We start from the raw sequence: 9,004 nt of genomic DNA, 5'->3' as shown, positions 1-9,004 counted from the left end.
TCGCGATCTCCTGACTAGACTACCAGATGAGTGTAAGCCTGCTAGTCAGGCAAATCACAACCAAGTCACAACCGAGTATTGGCTTTTCCTTTTGATTTAGTCCTTTGCTTTCTGTTTCTTTATTTATTATAGGTTGTATTTTCCATCCTTTAGGTTGAAAGAAAGAAAATGTCTACATACATATTTAATTTATTTAAATCATAATCATGGTACCTAATATGGGGTTTAGCAACCAGGCAGAGATTGGCAGTCTCGTTATTAAAGTTTCAAAGTTTATCTATCTCCCCCCCCCCCCCTCCTCCCCATGTCCTCTTCTTTTTTTTTTCTTTTTGCTCCCTCCATTTCTTTTTTTCCCCTCTCTTTCCGTCGATCCATCTTCTTTTTGAATTCCTTTCACACGTATTTTCGACAATGAGACGTATAAGGAGAACTAGAAGAAAGACGAAGAAGGGAAAAAGAAGAAAAGACTAGAGGAGAGGGGGAGAAGAGAAAGGGGGGGAAGAGAACATCAAATCCAATAAAGGGAGAAATATATAGGAGAGAAAAAAAAAATAAACACAAAGGAAGTTCGAAATAAGAATATTTCTCCCCTCGCTTTCTCCAATTTCTTCCTTTTCTTATCATTTCCTCCCTTTTCTTCCCGTTTCATCCCTCCCCCCATTTGCTTTTCCTTCGTGTAAAATCCCATGGGATTTACACCGAATTTTTTCCTATAAACCAACCTACTTTACCTTGTTCTCTTTTTCTTCCTATCCCTCTCTTACCCTTTTTTCCCTCAACCATTATTTTTTTTACCTCAGCGTACCGTACCTTTAACATCATTTGTTATACTATTTTCCCTCTTTTTACCTTGCCTATAAGGAGTATTAATAAATATCTGCCCAGGATTTTGATGTATGGCCTCTTTTTTCCCTCAACCATTATTTTTTTTACCTCAGCGTACCGTACCTTTAACATCATTTGTTATACTTTTTTTTCCCTCTTTTTACCTTGTCTATAAGGAGTATCAATAAATATCTGCCCAGGATTTTGATGTATGACCTCCTTTTTCCCTCAACCATTATTTTTTTTACCTCAGCGTACCGTACCTTTAACATCATTTGTTATACTTTTTTTTCCCTCTTTTTACCTTGCCTATAAGGAGTATCAATAAATATCTGCCCAGGATTTTGATGTATGACCTCCCATAAGGGATGTAGACAAAAAAGTTCTCTGTCTGGGATTATTATTTTTTACCTACCAGATTTATACCTTTTTAAGATCGGTGCAACGCTTGGAGATAGAGAGAACATACATAGGAGACCTGAGTTAGAATGCAAGGGTATAAAGGTGCTTTTGGCTTTTCAGACCTACTTCAGCAGGATAAATAAGGTATATTCTACATACATAAAATATGTATATTATTCTATTTTTAGCTCGTTCGATCAGTGAGTAACACAAGACCTTGTTTAAACTGCGGGAGCGAAGGGACTTTTCAGTCTTATTTTGGCAGTATAAACAGGGTATATTCTATTCTATTCTATTCTAATCTATTCTACATAGGTATACATATGGATTATGGAGCATACTCGTATGTATTGTCAAATTCAAGCAGTCGAATATTAAGATTAAGAGAGAACAGAAATCCGTGACTTTCTTTTTCCCCCCGAAGCAATTCGAAGTTTGAACTTTCCAAATAATAGGTACGTTTACCCCAATAATTATAGCTTTGTTCTCCTTTCACTGTATAATTTAAAAGGAGGGAGAAGAAACTTAATGAAGCTTGAGATTGGGAAAAATCCCGAGGAAACTGTTAGGAGCTCAGATGAAGTCGACCTTTGAAATTGGAGGGAGGGAGGGATTTCTTAAAAGATAGTTGAGATGCGAGGGAGGGATTTCTTAAAATATAGTTGAGATGGGAGGGATTTTTTAAAAGATAGGGAGAAAAGGGGGATTTTTCGGAGGGAGGAAGAAGGTGAAACTCTATGGGTGAATGGGAAAAAGGGAATTCATTAAGGGAAATATTAGGAAAGAGGAGGAAGGTGAGACCCTAGATTACTCAAGAAAATAGGGAAGAAAAATATTAGGAGAGATTTATTAAGAGAGAACAGAAATCCGTGACTTTCTTTTTCCCCCCGAAGCAATTCGAAGTTTGAACTTTCAAAATAATACGTTTACCCCAATAATTATAGCTTTGTTCTCCTTTCACTGTATAATTCCTTATGGGTCTCTATTAAAAGTTTTCGACATTCATGCTGCATTGGAACTTTTGACACCGCAGTCTGCACAAGCCTAGGAGGCTTGCTCGTCTACAGACGAACCTGGATCATTAGGGGAACGTAGAGAACTCAAGCAGGTTTCCTCTACAGTCAAACATGGATTTTTGGAAACACACGGAGATTTTCGCTTGTGGAAGTTTCTCAATTGAGACCTATATGGTTTCAATGTACCTACCTACTAATAATGCAGTTTCATAAGAAAAAAAAACGTTCTCGGAACGGCTGGCTTCCTCCTATCCTGTCTTCCTTCTCTCTTCGATTTCGGTAAGACCCTAGCAGTTACAGCTCCCTCTATCAAACCTCTTGAACAAAAAATATTAAAAAAGGGAGGAGAAATAGGGACAAGATTGAATAAAAGATTTAGGTATGTGCTGACTACTAAGTACGAAAAGTACAGAAGTACTTAGAGGGATGATGAAGAATATGTAAAGAATGAAAGAATAAACTTATTAATATTAAGTAATAGCCTTTATTTGTGCAGTAAAATTTTGACAAATATCTTAAAATAATAACTAAATATTAAAGTACAAAATCAGATGAGTATCTGAGGCCTCTTATTATTATTATTATTAAGTGAAAATTGGAAGGACAAGAAAACATAATACTACAAGATAACGCGATGCGAGCTTCAACTTTTTTCTGAATTATAGGGGATACCATTCATGGTATAAGTCCATTATTACTATTATTACCTTCCTCTAAGTATCTACAAAGAAAACACAAACACTAGGGTTTGAAATGTTTGAATATTTTATAAATTCAGGCAGACATGTGTGGGTGAGTGAGTTAATCTATTTAGTGTGTTTGAGTAAGAGAGATAGCGGGAAACAGGAAAGAGAAGGGAAAGAGAAGAAGGAGAGAGATATAGGGAAAAGAGAGAAAAAGGAGGGGGAGAGGAGAAATAGAGGGAAAGAGAAAGGAAGGGAGAAGTAGAAGGAAAGGAAGGGAGAGAGAGAGGTACATAGATTGCGAGGGAGTGGGAGAGAGAGAAGGCAAGGAGGGAGAGAGGAAAAAAGAGAGAAAAAGGAGGAGGGGAGGTTTAGAGAGGAAGAAAAAGAGGAGAAATAGAGGGAAAGAGAAAGAAAGGAAGAGAGGTAGAAGGAAAAAAAGCATAGAAAGAGGGAGAGGTACATAGATTGAGAGGGAGTGGGAGAGAGGGAAAACGGAAAGGGACTAAAAGGAAAGAGAGGGAAAACGAGATAAGGAGGAGAGAAGAAATAGAGAGGAAGGGAGAGAGGAGAAATAGAGGGAATTCTCTTTCCTGCAAAAAGGGAGAAGTAGAAGGAAAGGAAAAGAGGGAGATATACATAGATCGAGAGGGAGTGGGAGAGAGAGAAGGCAAGGAGGGAAATAGGGAAAGAGAAGGGAGAGATTGAGGGAAAAGAAAGAAAAAGGAGAGGAGATATAGGAAGGAAGGGAAAGAGGAGAGATAGAGGGAAAGAGAAGGAAAAGGAGAGGTAGAAGGAAAAAAAAAGGATAGAGGGAGGGAGAGATACATAGATTGAGAGGGAGTGGGAAAGAGAAGGCAAGAGGGAAATAGGAAAGAGAAGGGAGAGATGGAGGGAATAAGGGAGAAAAAGGAGGAAGGGAGAGAGGAGAAATAGAGGGAAAGAGAAAGAAACGGAGGAGTAGAGGGAAAGAGATACGAGGAAAAGAGGAAAGGAAAAGAGAGGGAGAGATACATTGAGATTCAGAAGGAGTAGGAGAGAGAGAGAGGGCAAGGAGGGAGAGATATAGAGGGAAAGAGAAAATGATAGAAAAAGAGAGGGAGAGAGAGGAAAGAGGAGAGGGAGAGAGGAAGGATGATCTTTGTTCCCTCTTCAAGCCTTGAGTCTTCAAAAGGCCCACTATGGATCTTACAAATTAAAAGGGTCTAAAGAGCACTTTATCCAAACTTTTGGCTTCGCTGGGATTTGAACTCGCGACCTCCTGACTACCAGATGAGTGTAAGAAGCCTGCTAGTCAGGCAAATCACAACCAAGTCACAACCGAGTATTGACTTTTCCTTTTGGTTTAGTCCTTTGCTTTCTGTTTCTTTATTTATTGTAGGTTGCATTTTTCATCCTTTAGGTCGAAAGAAAGAACAATGTCTACATATTTAATTTATTTAAATCATAATCATGGTACCTAATATGGGGTTTAGCAACCAGGCAGAGATTGGCAGTCTCGTTATTAAAGTTTCAAAGTTGTGAGCTCTTCCACCCAACAAAAGACAGTTTAATTGTGTCTCTCTATCAAAGTACCGAACAGGTTAAGAAATTGCTGACAAATCTGATTTCTTTTTTCTATTTGACGAGACAAGAATGCTCAATATAATGTACCTGATGATGATGCTGGGTATGGAAAAGCACAACCAGGACCGGAATTTCAAAGGATTTCATATTCCATTCCATTTTTTTCTTTATTATAGCTTTTTCGAGTTTTCTCCAGTGGCGTATAACGTAGGAAAAATCAAATGTTAGTTGAACCAAAATGTGATGTGGACCGGAATTTCAAAGGATTTCATAGTAAATTTCTTTACTACAGCTTACATATTTCAAGTTTTCTGCAGTATAACGTAGTTGCTGCAAAGGCTCCTTCCTGCACATCTAGATGTCGCTAACACGATAAAGGATACCATAATAATGTTATTGAATAATGACATTAATAAGAATAAATAGGTGTTTGTGTTGACTCTGCTTTAACCTTTAGGGAGGGCCAAAGTGTCCTACCATTTACTTTAGGAAATACTGGTGTAATACCACATTACAAATATTACATACACGTTCCGCCACTGATATTCAGTTTATTTTGATATTATAGATCGACGGAATACCTTTGAATTTTGAATATAATTACAAATATTACATACACGTTCCGCCACTGATATTCAGTTTATTTTGATATTATAGATCGACGGAATACCTTTGAATTTTGAATATCTTAATAAATAAAATTAGAAAACCTTTTTATTTTTCAATGGAAGCGTAGAAAAAGATATATATATTTTTTTTTAATAAGAAACAGCGAGAAGTTATACTATGAAAATAACGCGAAATTCGACTAAATTGTTGCATATTGCATACACAGAAACATGTACATGTATGTCTGTCTGTTACGGCGCTGTTACTCTGATGGACCTTTTGTTGTCCTCTTTTCACGAAAAAACGGCTTGACCGATTTTGATGAAATTTTTTGTGGTTGTTGAGAGGAGTACTGAGGGTGATATAGGCTATGTAAATTTGTCATATTACATCCCGATTCAAAATGGCAGCACCTCAAAGTTATGACTCTTATGCCACGCTGATCCCGTACAAAGGACGGGTCAACCACTAGTCATAATATAATTGACATCATTCATATTCTTATTTCTTATCCGTCTGCAACTCACGTTCTGTTTCCTGTAGTTAGTTAGTCTTTTGTAGACATATACGTTCTTCATTTATGGCCAGAGGAGGAAGAGGGAGGAAAGAGGTAAAGAGAAAGGAAGAGAGGACAGAGAAATAGGAGGTACTGATGGGGAGGGAGGGAGAGAGTCAGTTGCTACTATTGGATCAAGCGATCTGATTGGCTGATGACTTTTTAGTCCTATTCGGGCAGAATGAACTAGGTGTAATCTATTCTAGGTATGTATATCTGGGCTCTTTCCGTGTCCCAAATAAAGTGCTTATAATTATCTCCCGGTATTGAAATGATCTCTCTTCCTCTGCTTTCTCTCTCTCTCTCTTCCTCTCCTTTTCTCTCTCTCTCTTCCTCTCCTTTTCTCTCTCTCTTCCTCTCCCGAATTTCTCGCTCTTATTTTTTACTTTTGATATCTTACTTCAGTGAACTGCAGACCTCAAGTTCAATGCACTGTAGACCCCATGCACTTTTAGTTCACTCTGTTCAGTGATTGTGATCCAGGAATTACAGATTAGATCTCTCCCTCTTTTAACTAATGTATAGCGAGGAAAGGAAAGTAGGAACTGCAGACCTCAAGTTCAATGCACTGTAGACCCCATGCACTCTTAGTTCACTCTGTTCAGTGACGAGGAAAGGAAAGTAGATAGAATAGAATATACCTTGTTTATCCTGCCCGAATAGGACTGAAAAGTCCCTTTACCCCAGCAGTCTAATCAAGGTCTCGTATATTTGATGGGTTAAAGAATGTAGGGTGTTTTATGTGTTTTAAACCCCCTTTGGACGTTTAGAAAGTCCATAAACAATATCTGTGGGCTCCTTCCACGTCCGTCTTAGGACTCCCCCAAGTGTATTTACTGATACTTTTGTGAAGATAAGGTGACGATTTGACGTCATTTTTCATTTCCGCCCACGCGTTCAGCCTATGCCAATACGAGAAAATTGATGTTTGTCCAAACACTTGGTGCTTCTATTTGCATTCAAACTTTTCATGATTTTTCCCCCGAGCTACCCCACACTCGAGTTTTTATTTGTCTTTACCATGTTTGATTTTTCGCTCGATTAAAACTCGAACATTTTCCTGTCCCACAGGTGGGAAGTTCTAGAATGTTTGGAAAAGTAAGTAAAAATATACATAGTAGTGAAGAAAAAAAGTAAATTTGATAGTAATCATAGCAAATCACGAAACTATGTGCACATCAATTACGATTATAAAAGTCAGGGGCGCGGCGCTAGCACGTTAAAACTTTGAATGCCCGGATGGAAGATGGATCACTGGCGTTAAGCAACGTTGCGCCTTGTTGATACCCAGACGGGTGACCATCTGGGCAATACCGGCCTACTGGCTTTTCCCGGCCTTTTCAGTCTCATTCTGGCAGAATAAAAAAGGTCTATTCTAAGTATTCTATCTATCTTTTTTTTTTAATTTTAAGCAAGGTTTTCATTTGTGATTTGTGAATTTATTCTGTACCAAATTCACAAGACCTTGTTTAAACTGCGGGAGCGAAGGGACTTTTCAGTCTTATTTTGGCAGTATAAACAGGGTATATTCTATTCTATTCTACATAGGTATACAATACATATGGATTATGGAGCAAGAGCATACTCGTACATGTATTGTCAAATTCAAGCAGTCGAATAGGGAAAATGAATAATTTTGTCTCCCTCCTACATACCTATTATATACGTATGTATTTATACATGGTCCATATAATATTTATACAATCTAGACTAGAATATTAATATTATATTTTCTGGGATTTTATCTAAAATTCTGGGATATTTTTTATGTACCTATATTTATACAATCTGGGATGATTGGAATTCTAAACAGGAAGGCTTTTGATGAAGTCAAATTTGATGACTGATGAATTTTACTGACGTCATCGACTTAGGGAAACCACTTAATTTTACTGACATCAAGCAACTTTATTTTTTGACCTGTTTCAAGAACCTTTTTTCGAGGACAATTAGCAAAGTAATACGCCCATAGATACCCTACACATACACAGGTATACATACCAGCTTAACTCCATATACAAAAAGCCCACTCCGAGGCTTAGGTGTAAGGGCAACTTCCCCAAAAAGATGAAAATGAATAATTTTGTCTCCCTCCTACATACCTATTATATACGTATGTATTTATACATGGTCCATATAATATTTATACAATCTAGAATATTAATATATTTTCTGGGATTTTATCTAAAAATCTGGGATATTTATGTACCTATATTTATACAATCTGGGATGATTGGAATTCTAAACAGGAAGGCTTTTCCAATTAGGTCAAATTTGATGACTGATGAATTTTACTGACGTCATCGACTTAGGCAAACCACTTAATTTTACTGACATCAAGCAACTTTATTTTTTGACCTGTTTCAAGAACCTTTTTTCGAGGACAATAATTAGCAAAGTAATACGCCCATAGATACCCTACACAGCACACAGGTACATACCAGCTTAACTCGATATACAAAAAGCCCACTCTGAGGCTTAGGTGTAGGGCAACTTCCCCAAAAAGATGGGTTAAGCTTCTACATGTACATGGGTGTTACCTACATGAATGTTAAAGCATTTTTTTTTTAGATAAAAAATATTTAGGCAAACCACTTAATTTTACTGACATCAAGCAACTTTATTTTTTGACCTGTTTCAAGAACCTTTTTTCGAGGACAATTAGCAAAGCAATACGCCCATAGATACCCTACACATACACAGGTACCTACCTACATACCAGCTTAACTCCACACACAAAAAGGCCACTCTGAGGCTAAGGTGTAGGGGTAGGGGCAGCTTCCCCAAAAGATGGGTTAAGCTTATACGAATCTACATATACATAGGTACTTGAATATTAAACCATTTCTTCTTCTTCTTCTTCTTCTTCTTCTTCTTCTTCTTCTTCTTCTTCTTCTTCTTGTTTTTTAGAAAAAAAAATCGAGCTTTAAAAACAGATATATGAAAGTTCCTTCTAACCTTTATATTAAAAGCCCCGTCTTCACCTGCTCAACATACATACATATCTTGTTTACCGTTCCACCTCTATCCTCCATATACCACAGGTTCCTTTCAAGTTTTCCCTCCCTCTTGCTTTTCTTTGGCGTTCTATCAAGAAAATTTTTATACTCGAGTGTTTTTTCTATATCTTGAAAATGATTTTCCTTTTCAATTCTGGTACATCCGGGGGCAGGGACGTTTACGAAGGCTTTAACAAGGGGGCCTCGGGGCTTTAAAAAGGGAGCCCCTCTTTGCAAAAAATTTTACTTTCTATTACTAAAGTATAGCGAAGCTATACCTACTAGTAATGAGAAAGTATTGCAATCAGTCATTTTTTTTTTTTTTTTTTTTTTTTTACACATATCTTT

This window comes from Diaphorina citri, unplaced genomic scaffold (genome assembly GCF_000475195.1).
Source record: "Diaphorina citri unplaced genomic scaffold, Diaci psyllid genome assembly version 1.1 scaffold1665, whole genome shotgun sequence".
Lineage (NCBI taxonomy): Eukaryota > Metazoa > Arthropoda > Insecta > Hemiptera > Psyllidae > Diaphorina > Diaphorina citri.
This window is presented reverse-complemented; position numbering follows the sequence as displayed.